At 49.3% G+C, this 16,250-nt stretch overlaps 1 long non-coding RNA gene across 1 annotated transcript in view; it reads right to left on the bottom strand.

Moving 5' to 3' along the window:
• LOC141102568 (uncharacterized) overlaps positions 1-13,950 on the bottom strand; it is a 29,522-nt gene extending 15,572 nt beyond the window's left edge. Inside the window, exon 1 of the long non-coding RNA XR_012235152.1 lies at positions 13,893-13,950. This is a non-coding gene — a long non-coding RNA (uncharacterized lncRNA). The remainder of the gene's footprint in view (positions 1-13,892) is intronic.
• Between the last annotated feature and the right edge of the window lie 2,300 nt (positions 13,951-16,250).

Raw genomic sequence — 16,250 nt, 5'->3', positions numbered from 1 at the left:
GAGCATAATATGTTCCGAAAACATGCTTGTAATCCAAAGCACTTGTATATCAAAGCAAATTTCCCCATAAGAAATAATGGAAACTCAGATGATTTGTTCCACCTGTGCTAGGTTGCCACAAATGGAAGCCTCCAGAAGGGGATTAGAAGCAAAATCCAGCAGAAGCTACAGGGTATAAAAGAGAAGAGAGGCACCTCTAAGTGTAGCAATATGGTTACATTTAATGAAGGTACAACATTTAGCAACTCACATGGTTGATGATTAAAAGAGGCACATCCAAGTATGCAGGCATCCGGGGTAAAGTCTTCCCAGTCATGCAATTATGACCGGGAATACTACCCTGCAGTAGAGTGATCTGAAAGCGAGGCTGGAAGCGCTCATGGAGCACAGTGTGGAAGGGATGACGTCGATGGCGGTGCGGAGGATTGTCTATGTGGACAGCTTTACCCGGATGCCTGCATAGATAGATGTGCCTCTTTTAATCATCAACCATGTGAATTGCTAAATATTGTACCTTCATTAAATGTAACCATATTGATACACTTAGAGGCGCCTCTCTTCTCTTTTATACTCGGTTGTGACATGACGCTATATGTATATCAAGACATTGCTTGTATATCAAGTCAAAATAAATTAGAAAATTTTGCTTGTCTTGCAAAATACTCTCAAATAAAGTTACACTCAAACCAAGATTTTGCTGTATATGACTTGTTTCACACTTGGGCAACTTTTCCAGCAAATTTGGAACTCCGAGTTTCATGACAAGTTGTACCCCATGATTCTCAATGATAACGATGATAAGCCAGCCGCTGTGTCCTTTACAAGGCAAGGGTTGTGGGGATGAGGCCCTTGTCCCCATCAACATGGGGACAGGGTACTTTGGGGGATACCCCAAAGCACCCTCCCCATGTTGAGGGCTAGTGGCCTGGTATGGTTCAGGAGGGGTGGCGCTCGCTCACCCGCCCCTTTCCTAGCCTGCCGTGGCTGCTTGCTTGGATAAGGATCTGGTATGGATTTTGGGGGGACTCCACGCCACGTGTTTTTTTACATTTTGGTTCAGGGTTCCCCTTAAAATCCATACCACAGCAGAAGGGCCTTGTATGGATTTTGGGTGGGGGGGCCTGGAAGCCAGCCGCCATGTCATTAACAACCAATGAGTCATCAGCTGTCAGCGGCTTCTCCACTGAAAGTAAAAAAAAATGTCGGCAAAAAAATTAAACAAAAAATAACAGCAAAAAAAAAAAAACTGCGTGGGGTTCCCCCAGGTCTAAACCAGGCCCTTCGGGTCTAGTATGGACCCCGAGGGGACTCCCCCACACCAAAAGTAAAATAAAATGGCGTGGAGTCCCCGCAGGATCCATACCAGACCCTTATCGGAGCAAGCAGCCCGGCAGTTCAGGAAAGGGAGGGGACGAGCAAGCGCCCCCCCCCCCTGAACCATACCAGGCCGCATGCCCTCAACATGGGGAGGGTGGGTGCTTTGAGGCAGGGGGGGGCTCTGCACCCCCCCAAAGCACCTTGGGTATGGGGTACAATATCCGACCTTTATTCGATAAGGGCCATTTTATTTTTAACTTGGCGTAGAGTTCCCCTTAATAGCCATACCAGACTCGAAGGGCCTGGTATGGAATGATGGGGGAACCCACGCTGTTTTTGTCTGTGATTTTCTACGTATATTGCCGGGATCAGGCAAAACATTACAGCCGCGTGCAATTTTAAATGACATTTTTTACTTTAGAAATGTAATTTTGCTGCGGTACAGTAATAAACATGGGAAACATGCGCTACTTTACAGGCAGACTAAGGGGACCCCCCGGGCACGATATTTAAAGGAATTTTTCAATTTTATTGTTTCATTTTAAGCAATACTAAAATCACTGCTCCTGAAAAAACAGCCATTAAAAAAAAAAAAATTCCATTGATACATGTCCCCTGGGGCAGGACCCGGGTCCCCATACACTTTTTATGGCAAAGAACTTGCATACAAGCCTTCAGTGAGAACTTTGAATTTTGCAGGTTCGAGCCCCATTGACTACCACTATTCCCGCATATGCTGTTCTGACAGGCATGTTCACCGGCAATAGTGCGACTTTCCATTTGCATGTACTCCCAGTTTCCGAGAGTTAAAGTCCTAATTGGCCTTATTTTTCGGGACTGCAGGATCATATATTGGCGCTATAGTAAATGACCCCATATCTGTTTAATTCTGACAATAATTGTGGTGTTATTAGAATCCATATGGAAATTGGGGTGGATACGTGATATTGTCAGGAAATGTTCCATCCGCTGGTAATATCTGTCATTTGGCATGCAGTACTGAGGTCCACCAGCAGGTGTCTCCTGGCAGTTTGGAACTGTCAGGAGAGCTTTCCCTGCTGATGTTATGTCATCTTTGGGCCGCAGTACTGGCGTCCACCAGCGGATGGATCCTGGCAGTATGGAGCAGACAGTACCTCCTACAATCAGGTGTCACTTGAGGCCAATCACAGGCCTATAAATACCCGGCAAGCAATCACATGTTTGCCTTGGTTTCTTCCTTGTGCCCTGACCTGCTAGCTTGTGATCCTGATCCTGATCCTGATCCTGAACCTGTTCCTGTGCCCTGAACCTGTGACCCGTGTATCTGATCCTGTCCCACCTGTTACCTTGCATCCCTGCCTGCAGTCTGATCCATCCATCCTCTCCCTGTCCTGTGTTCCTGACCCCATCTGCTGATCTCCCTGTGTATGACCTTGGCCTGGCTTACGTTTATGTCTCCGGAACATCCCCTGTCCTTCTGCTGATCTGCTGTGTATGACCCTGGCCTGGCTATTGTTTATGATCCTGGTATTTGCACTTTATTGTACTTATCTGTCTGTTATTTGTGGGTCTCTGGCTGTTGGTTGGTTATTGCACTGTGTCATATTGGAGGTGGTTGCACTATATTATTCACTTACTTTAATAAATTATTATATTTTCACTTATATACGTTTTGGTGTCCTCTGTCGCAGATCACACAGTTCTGGTCACACCTGTTCATGACAGTAAACCAAGGCCATCACTGACTAGAAGTGACTGCGCAGAGGAACCATTGTAGTGCTGTTACTGCTACTAAAATGCAATCAGAAACAGTTGTTCTCCTTGCTTCACTGGTGTTGGAGGATAACAATTACTGTCGTCTGGTATTGAAAGAGTGGGCCAGTGATCAGCTCCGTCTGGCCCATTCTCTGGTTGATCAGGGTAGATTACTGTTTAAAAACGTTCAGCCCCTGTGTGCTGAGCTAGCCTTATCTAGCAGTCCTAAAGGAAGTGACGATTTTTCTCCCCCCTTCAGTAGTGATCAGGTGGAGTCTCTGGTATGGCTGTTGGAGGATGATGCTGTATACTTTCTGGAGCATTATTCAGCTTGTCCTAAACAGGTGCTAGTGGATTGTATAGATTCGGTGCAGTCCCTGGTTAGACAGGCAGTATGTGAACCCACGTTTGTTCAACCTGTACTACAGGCATGGTCAGACTTATTATTTCCAACCGCGGTCAGCTCTTCACAACCCAGACCTGCTATTAGACACCTGCCTGCCCAAGAGTCTTTTTCCCCTTCACCCATGGCAACCTCCATTTCAGCCCAATATACCCTGCTTCCCACCAAATATCAATACCCTGTCTCTACCCGCTGCACTTATCCTGCCTTTAACCTGCCTGCCTCTTCTCTGCTACCTACAACTTCCCCACAAGAACTTCCTCTGGCCACTGTTCCCTCTTCCTTGCCATATCCCAGACCTTCTCTTCAGTATGCCTCACCTCCTACCTACAGTCCTGCAGTCACCTACAGATCTCCAGCAGTTAAGCCAAAGAAGAAACTGAAGTTCTTTCCAACCCACATGATCCTGCCAGTAACCCAACCTGCCTCCACACCAACCAACCTGTCCGCTGCCCAGCCTGATGTGTTCCTGTCTGCTGCCCAGCCTGATGTGTTCCTGTCTGCTGCCCAGCCTGATGTGCCACCGTCTGCTGCCCAGCCTTATGTGTCACCATCTGCTGCCCAGCCTGATGTGCCACGGTCTGCTGCCCAGCCTGATGTGCCACAGTCTGCTGCCCAGCCTGATGTGCCACCGTCTGCTGCCCAGTCTGATGTGCCACCATCTGCTGCCCAGCTTGATGTGCCACCGTCCGCTGCCCAGCCTGATGTTCTCCTGTCTGCTGCCCAGCCTGATGTGCCAGTGTCTGCTACTCAGCCTGTTGTACCAATGCCTGTGCCCGCTGTCCAGTTTGAGGTCCCAGTGCCTGCTGCTCAGCCTGACATTCCAGTGTCCATGTTCCAGTCTGATGCTCCAGTGACTACTGCGCAGTCCGATGTACCTGTTGTTCAGCCTGTTGTGCCGGTACCTGCTGTTTTGCCTGATGTGCCAGCTCCTCTGTCTGCTGCCCAGTCTGAAGCTCCAGTACATGCTGCCTGGTCTGATGTCTCGGTACCCGATTTCCAGTCTGATGTGCCCGCTTCCCAGCCTGATGTGCCCGCTTCCCGGTCTAATGTGCCCACTTCCAGCCTGATGTCTCGGTGCTTGCTTTCCAGCCTGGTGTCTCTTTGCCTGCCTTTCAGCCTGATGTCTTGAAATTAGTATCTCAGCCTGAAGTTTCAGTGCCCGTGTCTCAGCCTGAAGTTTCGGTGCCCGTGTCTCAGCCTGAAGTTTCGGTGCCCGTGTCTCAGCCTGAAGTTTCGGTGCCCATGTCTCAGCCTGATGTTTCGATGCCCGTGTCTCAGCCTGAAGTTTCGGTGCCCGTGTCTCAGCCTGAAGTTTCGGTGCCCGTGTCTCAGCCTGAAGTTTCGGTGCCCGTGTCGCCTGAAGTTCCGGTGCCCGTTATCCAGTCTGTTGAACGGGTGCCCGTTACCCAGTCTGTTGAACGGGTGCCCGTTACCCAGTCCGTTGAACAGGTGCCCGTTACCCAGTCTGTTGAACGGGTGCCCATTACCCAGTCTGTTGAACCGGTGCCCGTTACCCAATCTGTTGAACCGGTGCCCGTTACCCAATCTGTTGAACCGGTGCCCGTTACCCAGTCTGTTGAACCGGTGCCCGTTACCCTGTCTGTTCAACCGGTGCCCGCTACCCTGTCTGCTGAACCGGTGCCCGTTATTCAGTCTGCTAAACCGGAGTCCATCACTCGGCCTGTTAAGCCAGTACCCGTTATTCGGCTTGCCGGACCAGTGCCCGGTGTCCAGTTCGCTGAGCCGGGGCCCGTTACCCAGCCTGCTGAGCCGGTGCCTGTGATCCAGCCTGCCCTTGCGGTGCTCGCTTTTCGGCCTAATGTTCCAGAGCCTGCTGCCCAGCTCGATGACCCGGAGCCTGCTGCCCAGCTTGACGACCCAGAGCCTGCTGCCCAGCTTGACGACCCGGAGCCTGCTGCCCAGCTGGACGACCCGGAGTCTGCTGCCCAGCTCGACGACCCGGAGCCCACTGTCTGCTCTGATGTGCCCGCTGTCTGCTCTGATGTGCCCGCTGTCTGCCCTGATGTGCCTGATGCCCAGCCTGAAGTGCCTGTTGCCCAGCCTGACGTCCCCACATCTGTTGTTCTGCTTGATGCCATAGACTATGGACAATTACAACCAGTTGGAGCGTCCGGAGGCCGCTCCTTTGAGGGGGGGTACTGTCAGGAAATGTTTCATCCGCTGGTAATATCTGTCATTTGGCATGCAGTACTGAGGTCCACCAGCAGGTGTCTCCTGGCAGTTTGGAACTGTCAGGAGAGCTTTTCCCTGCTGATGTTATGTCATCTTTGGGCCGTAGTACTGGCGTCCACCAGCAGATGGATCCTGGCAGTATAGAGCAGACAGTACCTCCTACAATCAGGTATCACTTGAGGCCAATTACAGGCCTATAAATACCCGGCAAGCAATCACATGTTTGCCTTGGTTTCTTCCTTGTGCCCTGACCTGCTAGCTTGTGATCTGATCCTGATTCTGAACCTGTTCCTGTTCCCTGTGCCCTGAACCTGTGACCCGTGTATCTGATCCTGTCCCACCTGTTACCTTGCATCCCTGCCTGCAGTCTGATCCATCCATCCTCTCCCTGTCCTGTGTTCCTGACCCCATCTGCTGATCTCCCTGTGTATGACCTTGGCCTGGCTTACGTTTATGTCTCCGGAACATTCCCTGTCCATCTGCTGATCTGCTGTGTATGACCCTGGCCTGGCTATTGTTTATGATCCTGGTATTTGCAATTTATTGTACTTATCTGTCTGTTATTATTTGTGGGTCTCTGTCTGTTGGTTGGTTATTGCACTGTGTCATATTGGAGGTGGTTGTATTATATTATTCACTTACTTTAATAAATTATTATATTTTCACTTATATACGTTTTGGTGTCCTCTGTCACAGATCACACGGTTCTGGTCACACCTGTTCATGACAGATATGCATGTCTAGTAGAGTGTTGTTTTGTACACATAATGTAAGCCATTTATTTTTAACTACTTCAGCTCTAAAAGGTTTACCCCCCCTTCATGACCAGGTCTTTTTTTGCGATTTGGCACTGCGTCGCTTTAACTGACAATTGCGCGGTCGTGCAACACTGTACCCACACAAAATGTATGTCCTTTTTTTCCAACAAGTAGAGCTTTTTTTTTGGTGTGGGGTTCCCCTCAGGTCTATACCAGGCCCTTCGGGTCTAGTATGGACCCGTAGGGAACCCGCCACGCCAAAAGTTAAAAAAAAATGGCGTGGGGGTCCCCCCAAAATCCTTACCAGACCCTTATTCGAGCAAGCAGCCCAGCAGGTCAGGAAAGGGAGGGGACGAGCAAGCGCCCCCCCCTCCTGAACCATACCAGGCCGCATGCCCTCAACATGGGGAGGGTGGGTGCTTTGGGGCGGGGGGGGCTCTGCACCCCAAAGCACCCACCTCCCCATGTTGAGGGCATGTGGCCTGGTACAGTTCAGGAGGGGGGCGCTCGCTCGTCCCCACCCCCTTTCCTGACCGGCCGGGCTGCGTGCTCAGATCGGGGTCTGGTATGGACTTTGGGGGGACCCCACGCCGTTTTTTCCGCGTAGGGGGTTCCCCTTAAAATCCTTACCGGACCTAAGGACCTGGTATGCCTTGCGCTCGCCGCAATAGAAAAATGTGTTTTTCCTATTGCAGTGAGCGCGAGATGCAGTACCCTGCCCTTGCGTCGCATCTGGTCCGTTGGACCAGCATACAGACGAACAGGCTTTCCGTCAGGAACTGAGTCCGGCAGAGTTACGAAGGAAAGATTTGAAACATGTTTCATTTCTAGGTCCGTCGGACTTTTGGGAAAAAAAGTCTGCAGGAGCCTACACATGATCGGATTGTCCGGCAGACTCTGGTCCGCTGGACCAAGTCTGCTGTAAAGTCCGCTCGTGTGTATGCTGCATTATGGACCTCAAGTTGCATAAAATGTCGGCCAAATGTGAAAGGAACCTAATGAGATTCATTGATAACACCTTTGAATTAGGCCCCATTTGCACTTGTGCGACCAATGCCTGTGTAATCTTGCATTACATGGCCCTCAAATTGCATTTGGAAATTGCAAGTCAAACCAGAGTAGTGCAGGGACGAATTTGACCCACTTGCAGGATGCACAAGTGAAAATAGGGCCTAATTCAAAGATGTTATCCATGAATCTCATTCACACTGCTGCGACCTGAAAGTTACACTATTTTGCTGCCACTTTGCTGCTGCAACTTCTGGGAATGCCTGTGTAATATTGTGCCCTATGTACCTCAAGTCACATGAAAGTCACACCAAAGTAATACAGAGACTACTTTGAAGTTTTTGCAACTTGAAGTAGCACAGATATGAATGGTTATCATTGAGAATCATGGGGCACAACTTATCATGCAACTCGAAAGGTCCAAATTGGCTGGAAAAGTTGCCCAAGTGTGAAACAAGTCATATATATTTTAATAGAAAGGAGCTCTCATTTATAGTTGCATAGTTCTTACTGATTTACATCAGCAGAACTAATGCAGGAAGTGATGTGTGCACATGGGCCAGAAGCAAATGTGTGGTGATGCCAAATAAACAAATCAATGAACCCCACCCACACCAAATCTAACTACCACCCCCACATTGAGTAAGCACAAGTACATATCCTACACTTACCCGGCAAATGAGCAGCACCTCCTCTTTGGTAAAGAGGGACCTCGCCATGTCCACCTAGATGGAGATCCTGAGCCGCACAGGAACTTCAAGGTGATTACAATGACTCATTTCCAGGGCAGAAGTTGAAACCACGCTCTTTTGATTGCAGCTGCGAATATTTGATCGCAACCACAATTAGAATTTTTTATTTTCATTTATTTGCAGACACGCGAATCTGTATTTCTACGTATAACAATATTTGAAGGCAAACTTAAGGGAGTTTGATAAGAAATGGTGTACCTGGGATTGCAGCAGGTGAATTACAAAGACAAAGACCTAGTTTGAGCCTTGGTTCACACTGACAACGAGAGGAAATCATGCAAGTTCAGCTGAACTCACACGATTTCATTCCCGCATGTCAGTCCCGACTGCAGGGGGAATTTCAGAGACATCTGTGCAGGTTTCTGCACAGATTTCAATAAAAATTGCACCCCGAAGTCGCTAAAAGTAGTACAGAAACTACTTTTGGAAATTGTGGCGCTGATTAGAATGGTGCAATTGCTGCCCATTTGGCATGCGATTTGTACATCACTTAACCAGGTACCAAGCCAACAACTCTCCTCTCTGGTTACACATAGCAACCTCCTTCTTTATAACCTTTTGTTGTAGTGACATTACACAGGCTTCTAATGTGCTATTACAAACCCAGGTCCTTTAGAAAGATACCAGGACCCTACATGCACCCCTTGAAGAACTTCAGACCAAGCTTGAGCGGTTGAAACAACTTTTACTAATAATACAGCATGTATGACAGGGTAAAACGTCATTTTCCTAATTGACTCTAGTAGTTGCTGCCCCAGCATACCTGCACAGGATAAAGCAAAGCTCCACCCAAAAGGGGAAGCTCTGCCTGTTTGCTCCCTTCCCCCTTTTTTTGTGGGGGGTGGGGAGGGGGAGTGGGTACCTGGTTTTGACAGGTATCTGCTTCCACTTTCGGTTCAGATCGAGCTGGAAATTCAGCCCCCCCTCCTTCCCCCTGCAGTCTTCTGGAAAACACCACAGGTCCCACAAGACTACAGGATCATTCACAAGGCACAGCATGACTCATGCATGCGCTGTAGGAAGCTGACTGTGAAGCCACAAGGCTTCACTTCCTTGTTTCCCTAACTTCAGATGTAGACACCTGCATTCGAAGCCGATTGAAGAATCAGGTCAGGTGAAGACATTGCTGGATCCAGGGGCAGGTAAGTGTCCTCATACTAAAAGTCAGCAGTTACAGTATTTGTAGCTGCTGACTAAGTTCTTAGTTCTTTTGGGTGAAGTCCATACTTGGCACAACTCAACTGGAAAAGTCGAAAGTTCAGGTATCTTACAAAGTATCGGCGTTCCGTTGAAAAACCACAAGTCTCAGCGAGTTCTTGCAAAGTTGCTGTTCTCTTGCTCGCTTCCCAACCTCTTGGGACCCGGACCTATTCCCTTTTATATCTCATGGGACAGGAGGCTGGATCCCAAAAATGACTCTCACTGTTTTAGTAAATTCCCTCCAAGGCATTTAGGGCCAGTTCACACCAGAGCCATTGTGATGTGTTAGGTAGCTTTGCTCTATACAACCACAACACAATAGCAAGGGAAATAACATTGCTTTAAATCATTGTTGCTCACACCAATATACCTGCATTGCCTGGCATTGCATTAAAATGATGCATGTATTTTTGTGCAACACAACACTGTAGCAACGCCAGGGCTTTTTTTCAGCGGGAATGCGGGGGAATGCAGTTCCGGCACCTCCAGCACTGAATGTATCTAATGGCAAGGGGGGCTGGGGTGTGCTGCAGGGTCTATTGATGCTGGCTGCTGGAAGATCTGTTGTCGCTGGAGGAGATCTGTTTTTGTGTGGTGGCCTATTGTTGCTGGGGGGGGTTCATTGTTGCTGGGGGAGGTTATATTGCTGGGGGGTCAACTGCTGCTGGAAGGGATCTACTGTTAAAGGAGGGGTCTATTGTTTCTGGCTGCTGGAGAGTCTATTGATGCTGGCTGCTGGGAGATCTGGTCTTGCTGCCAGGGGTCTATTATTGCTGGGATGATATTTTGTTGCAGGGGTCCTATGTTGCTGGGGGGTCTATTGTTGCTTAGGGGTATACTGCTGCTGGCTGCAGGGGATCTATTGTACTGCTTTTCTTGTTATTACCAATTTCCATACAAATTACTTTAGCATAGCATGACATAATCATACTTGGCTCAGTATTCTCTGAATGAGACGGTGCTAGGAGGTGGGTAAGGGGTGGAACCAAGAGATGTTGCTCGGAGGTGGGTAGGGGGCAGAGACAAGAAGTGACTCAGTAGGTGGAAGTTCCAGCACCTATTCTCTGAGAAAAAAAACCCTGCGCAACGCTATACAGTGTATCCCATTGTAGCACAAGATGTATGCACACGATTGTGCAGTAGAAATAAAGTTAAAAAAAAATGTTCACAAATAAAGTTAAAAAACTAGATTTCCCTTTCCTGTCACCATATTTCTGAGGCTACGTGATGTCATATGCCATGAACATAAAATAACGCAGCTCATATCACCGCAAGAAAAATGCACTTAAACTGCAAGTAAATACATCACAAACGCATCAGGAATACACATTAATGTGTTACAATATTGCACTTTAACGCCTCTCAGCGCAGATGCTGTATTGATTACAATGTGGTGTGAACCAATTGGAGTATAACTGAGGCCCAGTTCATACTGCCGTGACCTGAAAGTTGTATGACTTTGCCAGGCGACTTCGACGTGACTTTGAAGCAGTTTCCGGGAACGCTTGTGTAATCTTTCTGTAATGTCGGATTCAAATCACATCAGTTAGGATGAGGATCTGACTTGGGTGCAACTACCATTGAATTCTACATACCTCCCAACTTTTGAACCTCAGAATGAGGGACACTTGAGGAAGGAAGTAACCTTGCATAGCGCGCTGCGGCAAATGTGGGCGTGGTCAAACTTTTGACAGTGGGAGGAGCTTAATGGGCATCATTAAACAAAACTTGGGCTTCCTTGTATCTATAAAATATGCTTTTATTATTGTTCCACAAGCAAGAGTCTCTTGGATACATACATACCCCAGCACATTCATTTAAAAAAAGGATAAAAGAATGCAGTGTTTGGAGTGCATTACGTACAAAGTGCAGGGTTGTAGGATGAGCTATATGCAGAGTGCAGGGTTCTGGCATGAGCTATATACAGAGTGCAGGGTTGTAGGATGAGCTATGTACAGAGTGCAGGGTTCTGGCATGAGCTATGTACAGAGTGCAGGGTTCTGGCATGAGCTGTGTACAGAGTGCAGGGTTCTGGCATGAGCTGTGTACAGAGTGCAGGGTTCTGGCATGAGCTGTGTACAGAGTGCAGGGTTCTGGCATGAGCTGTGTACAGAGTGCAGGGTTCTGGCATGAGCTGTGTACAGAGTGCAGGGTTCTGGCATGAGCTGTGTACAGAGTGCAGGGTTCTGGCATGAGCTGTGTACAGAGTGCAGGGTTCTGGGGTGAGCTGCATTCAGAGTGCAGGGTTCTGGAGTGAGCTGCATGCAGAGTGCAGGGTTCTGGGTTGAGCTATGTACAGAGTGCAGGGTTCTGGGATGAGCTATGTACAGAGTGCAGGGTTCTGGGATGAGCTATCTAAAGAGTGTAGGGTTCTGGAATGAGCTATGTAAACAGTGCAGGGTTCTGGAATGAGCTATGTGCAGAGTGCAGGGTTCTGGGATGCGCTATGTGCAGAGTGCAGGGTTCTGGAATGAGCAATGTGCAGAGTGCAGGGTTCTGGAATGAGCTATGTGCAGAGTGCAGGGTTCTGGAATGAGCTATGTGCAGAGTGCAGGGTTCTGGGGTGAGCTATGTACAGAGTGCAGGGTTCTGAGATGAGCTATGCACAGAGTGCAGGGTTCTGGGATGAGCTATGTACAGAGTGCAGGGTTCTGGGACGAGCTATGTAAAGAGTGCAGGGTTCTGGAATGAGCTATGTAAACAGTGCAGGGTTCTGGAATGAGCTATGTGCAGAGTGCAGGGTTCTGGAATGAGCAATGTGCAGAGTGCAGGGTTCTGGAATGAGCTATGTGCAGAGTGCAGGGTTCTGGGATGAGCTATGTGCAGAGTGCAGGGTTCTGGGATGAGCTATGTGCAGAGTTCTGAGATGAGCATATATACAGGGTGCATGGTTCTGGGATGAGCTATATACAGGGTCCAGGGATCTGAGATGAGCTATATACGGGGTTCTGGGATGAGCTATATACAGGGTGTAGGGTTCTGGGATGAGATATATACAGGGTGCAGGGTTCTTGGATGAGCTATATACAGGGTGCAGGGTGCTGGGATGAGCTATATACAGGGTGCAGGGTTCTGGGATGAGCTATATACATGCGGGCTTCTGAGACGAGCTATATACAGGGCACAGGGTACTGGATGAGCTATATACAGGGTGCAGCAGAGGCGTAATTAGAACCTTCAGGGGCCCTGGTGCAAGAAACCATGAAGGGCCCCCCGACCTCCAGCCTGGGCCATTCCCTTCGAGCCCAGAGCCCTTCCCACTGATCCCATCACCCTTCATGGTCCCACAGCAGATTGGGCCCGGCCATGGTGGCAGAAGGCCAGGGCCTAGTTGCAAGTGCAACCTTTGCTGGTAGTTCCGCCAGTGGTGTCAGTGTGGACTGTGAATGGTGTCAGTCAGTAGGACATGGTCAGTAGAGCAGTGGAAGTGGTCAGTTTTGCAGAGAAAGTGGTCAGTATGGCAGAGAAAGTGGTCAGTAAGGTAGTGGACATGGTCAGTAGGGCAGTGGACATGGTCAGTAGGGCAGTGGACGTGGTAAGTAGGGCAGTGGACGTGGTCAGTAGAGCAGTGGACGTGGTCAGTAGGGCAGTAGACATAATCAGTAGGGCAGTGGACAGGATCAGTAGTTTTTTTTTATTGTTATTTTATTTTTGTTATTATTTTTTACCATTATATTTTATCCATTTTATTTTTTAGGGTTTTTTTTACAGTTTTTGATGGGAGTTGGTGGCAGTGGAGGGCAGTATGATGGGGTGGAGGGCAGTATGATGGGAGGGGGTGTCAGTGGAGGGCAGTATGATGGGAGGGGTGGCAGTGGAAGGCAGTATGTTGGGGGCGGAGGCAGTGGAAGGCATTATGATGGGAGGGGAGGCAGCGGAGGGCAGTATGATGGGGTGGAGGGCAGTATGATGGGAGAGGAGGTAGTGGAGGGCAGTATGATGGGAGGAGGCGGTAGTGGAGGGCAGTATCATGGGAGGAGGGGTTAGTGCAGGGCAGTATGATGGGAGGGATGGTAGTGGAGGGCAATATAATGGGAGGGGGTTTAGTGGAGGGCAGTATTATGGGAGGGGTGGTAGTGGAGGGCAGTATGATGGGAGGGAGAGCAGTATGATGGGAAGGGTGGTAGTGGAGGGCAGTATAATAGGAGGGGTGGCAGTGGAGGGCAGTATAATTGGAGGGGGGCAGTATGATGGGTGGGGGTGGCAGTGAAAGGCAGTATAATGGGGGGGTTAGTGGAGGGCAGTATAATAGGAGGGGTGGCAGTGGAGGGCAGTATAATAGGAGGGGGGGCAGTATGATGGGATTGGGGCAGTATGATGGGAGGGGTGGTAGTAGAGGGCAGTATATTGGGGGGGTAGTGGAGGGCAGTAAAATGGGAGGGGGGCAGTATAATGGGGGGGTAGTGGAGGGCAGTATGGGGGGACTGTACAGCATGACTGGAGAGGGGCAGTGTATGGGAGGGAGCAGAGTGACCATGAGTGTACTCAGAGTCAGGGCAGTGCAGGGAGCATTTCTCCTACCTTTATTCCAGCGCAGGAACAGCCTTCGTGGAAGACCCGGAGTCGGGGGAGGAGTCAGGGGCGGAGCCGGGGGCGGAGCTTAGGCGCAGAGAGGAATCCTCCTTTGGCTAAATGCTGGGGTTCCACTCAGGGAAGACCAGGAGTCGGGGCGGAGTCAGGGGCGGAGCCGGGGGGCGGAGCTTAGGCGCAGAGAGGAATCCTCCTTTGGCTAAATGCTGGTGCTCCACTCAGGGAAGACCCGGAGTCGGGGGCGGAGTCAGGGGCGGAGCTTAGGCGCGAAGAGGACTCCTCCTTTGGCTAAATGCTGGGGCTCCACTCTCCTCCTTGTCGTGACGTCACTGGTTGTTAGACGCCAGGCGGGCCATGCCTAGCAACCAGTTGTTTTGGCAGTGAGCCAGGCAGCGTCTGGGGGTGAAATGAAGCGGTCTCGGCCAAAACTAGTACAGCGGGCATTGAGGGACAGCGGCAATGCGGCGGCAATTTTTAGGGGGGCATCACATCGGCCAGTGGGGCAATTCCGGGACATTGTATTGTCCCGGATTGAAGGTGCCCGGGACGCGGGACAGACCTCCCACAGCGGGACTTTCACGGGCAATCCGGGACGGTTGGGAGGTATGATTCTATCTGCTGAAATCAGACAGGTTAGTTCCAAAGTTGGACCAGTTAAGTTGGCTTTCATAGGGAAACATTGATTTTTACATGTCATGCGATATTTGCTTTCAGTGTCAACCTGGCCTAAAGGCAAAACTTTTTTTTAGTTTTCGATAGAGACCTTAGAGGGATTAGACCCCCTGTCAGTTTTTATTGCTGTCTGTGTGCCCGTTAGGGAGATTCATCCCCTCTATTTGTCCTCTTTACCATTATCATTGAAAGTGAAAGTAAAAGAAAATCCCAAATTTTGGGTTGTCCCCAGAAAAGTAATAGAGGGGAAATCTTCCAATGGGGACACCAGTTCTAGAGACCCGTGGGTCCCCAAGAAATTCCTTTAATTTGCAGGGATTTCCTCTCACTTCCTGTTTTAGCTATGGAGCAGGAAGTGAAGTGAAATATCCTCAATGAGACACAGATGGCGAAAACAAAATTTGACAGGGGTTATAACCTTCCCTTGCTCTATCCAAAATGAAAAAAAAGTTTTGCCTATAGCTCTACTTTAATGATGAAGGAGAAAACCCCAGTGTTCAGCATATAAAAGGGAAGCCACTGGAGCAGTACCTGGAATATCACGGCTCTCACTGTGTACAAGCTTGGACTATTGCAATGATTTACAGCAGTGGTCATCATCCCTGTCCTCAGGGCCCACTAAGACCCCATTCACACAGGGGCAACACGACTTGCAGGTCGCCTCAGCGAGGCGACCTGCAAACGAATGCCCGGGCGACTTGCAAAACGACTTCTGCATAGAAGTCTATGCAAGTCGCCCCAAGTCGCCCCCGAAGTCGTACAGGAACCTTTTTCTAAGTCGGAGCGACTTGCGTCGCTCCCCTTAGAACGGCTCCATAGTACAGAACGGGAGGCGACTTGTCAGGCGACTAGGTCGCCTGACAAGTCGTCCCTGTGTGAATGGGGTCTAACAGGCCAGGCTTTATGTATTACCTTGGGGAGATGCAGACTAGAATACTGCAATCATTTGCTGCTCAGTGATATCACCTGTGATGTATTTCAGTTATCTTGCAAACCTGGCCTGTTAGTGGGCCCTGAGGACAGGGTTGATGACCGCTGATTTACAGCATCTCCAGTGGCCTTCTGCATATGGATACTTACATGGAGCCAAGCTGTAAGTATGCAAAAAGTATAACTGACGCAGTTAGGCTATAAATGACTACTAAATTTGGTCTGGGCAGCCAAGCCTCAATGACCTCTGGTCACGAAACAGTTAAAAACAAGTTGGCATCTGCCTCTTCCATATTGTTCTCCTGGTGGGTTCCCTTTAAGACATATAATATAGTGAGTTATGGTAATCCCATTTTTTTATAACATCAAGCCGAATGTTTACCCAGGAACAAACGTGTCAACTCTACAGCGTTCGGCTCAACAAACAGAATTTTAAACACAGGCAGCTAAAAATGAATTTGAACTCAGATCAGAAAACTTCACCCACAGGAAACAGCCATCGCCAACTCTTGTTACTTTCGAAAACCTCTCCAGATCCCACTGCTCCCTCTCTACGGCGGATCCCATAGCATAGAACAGAAGTTTATTATTTTATTTTTAGGTGACAAGAAGGGCAGAGAGAATCTAGTCTGAGACTGAGGAAATCACAGCACGCTGTTCCAAGGTTTCCTCGTTAACCTTTGTGGTGCCAGGCTAAGTACGAGGCTTTGCCGCTGCCCTTGGCGCTGCAGGGGTTAAGATGTCTTT

Source organism: Aquarana catesbeiana, linkage group LG07 (genome assembly GCF_042186555.1).
Source record: "Aquarana catesbeiana isolate 2022-GZ linkage group LG07, ASM4218655v1, whole genome shotgun sequence".
Classification (NCBI taxonomy): Eukaryota; Metazoa; Chordata; class Amphibia; order Anura; family Ranidae; genus Aquarana; species Aquarana catesbeiana.
This window is presented reverse-complemented; position numbering and strand designations above follow the sequence as displayed.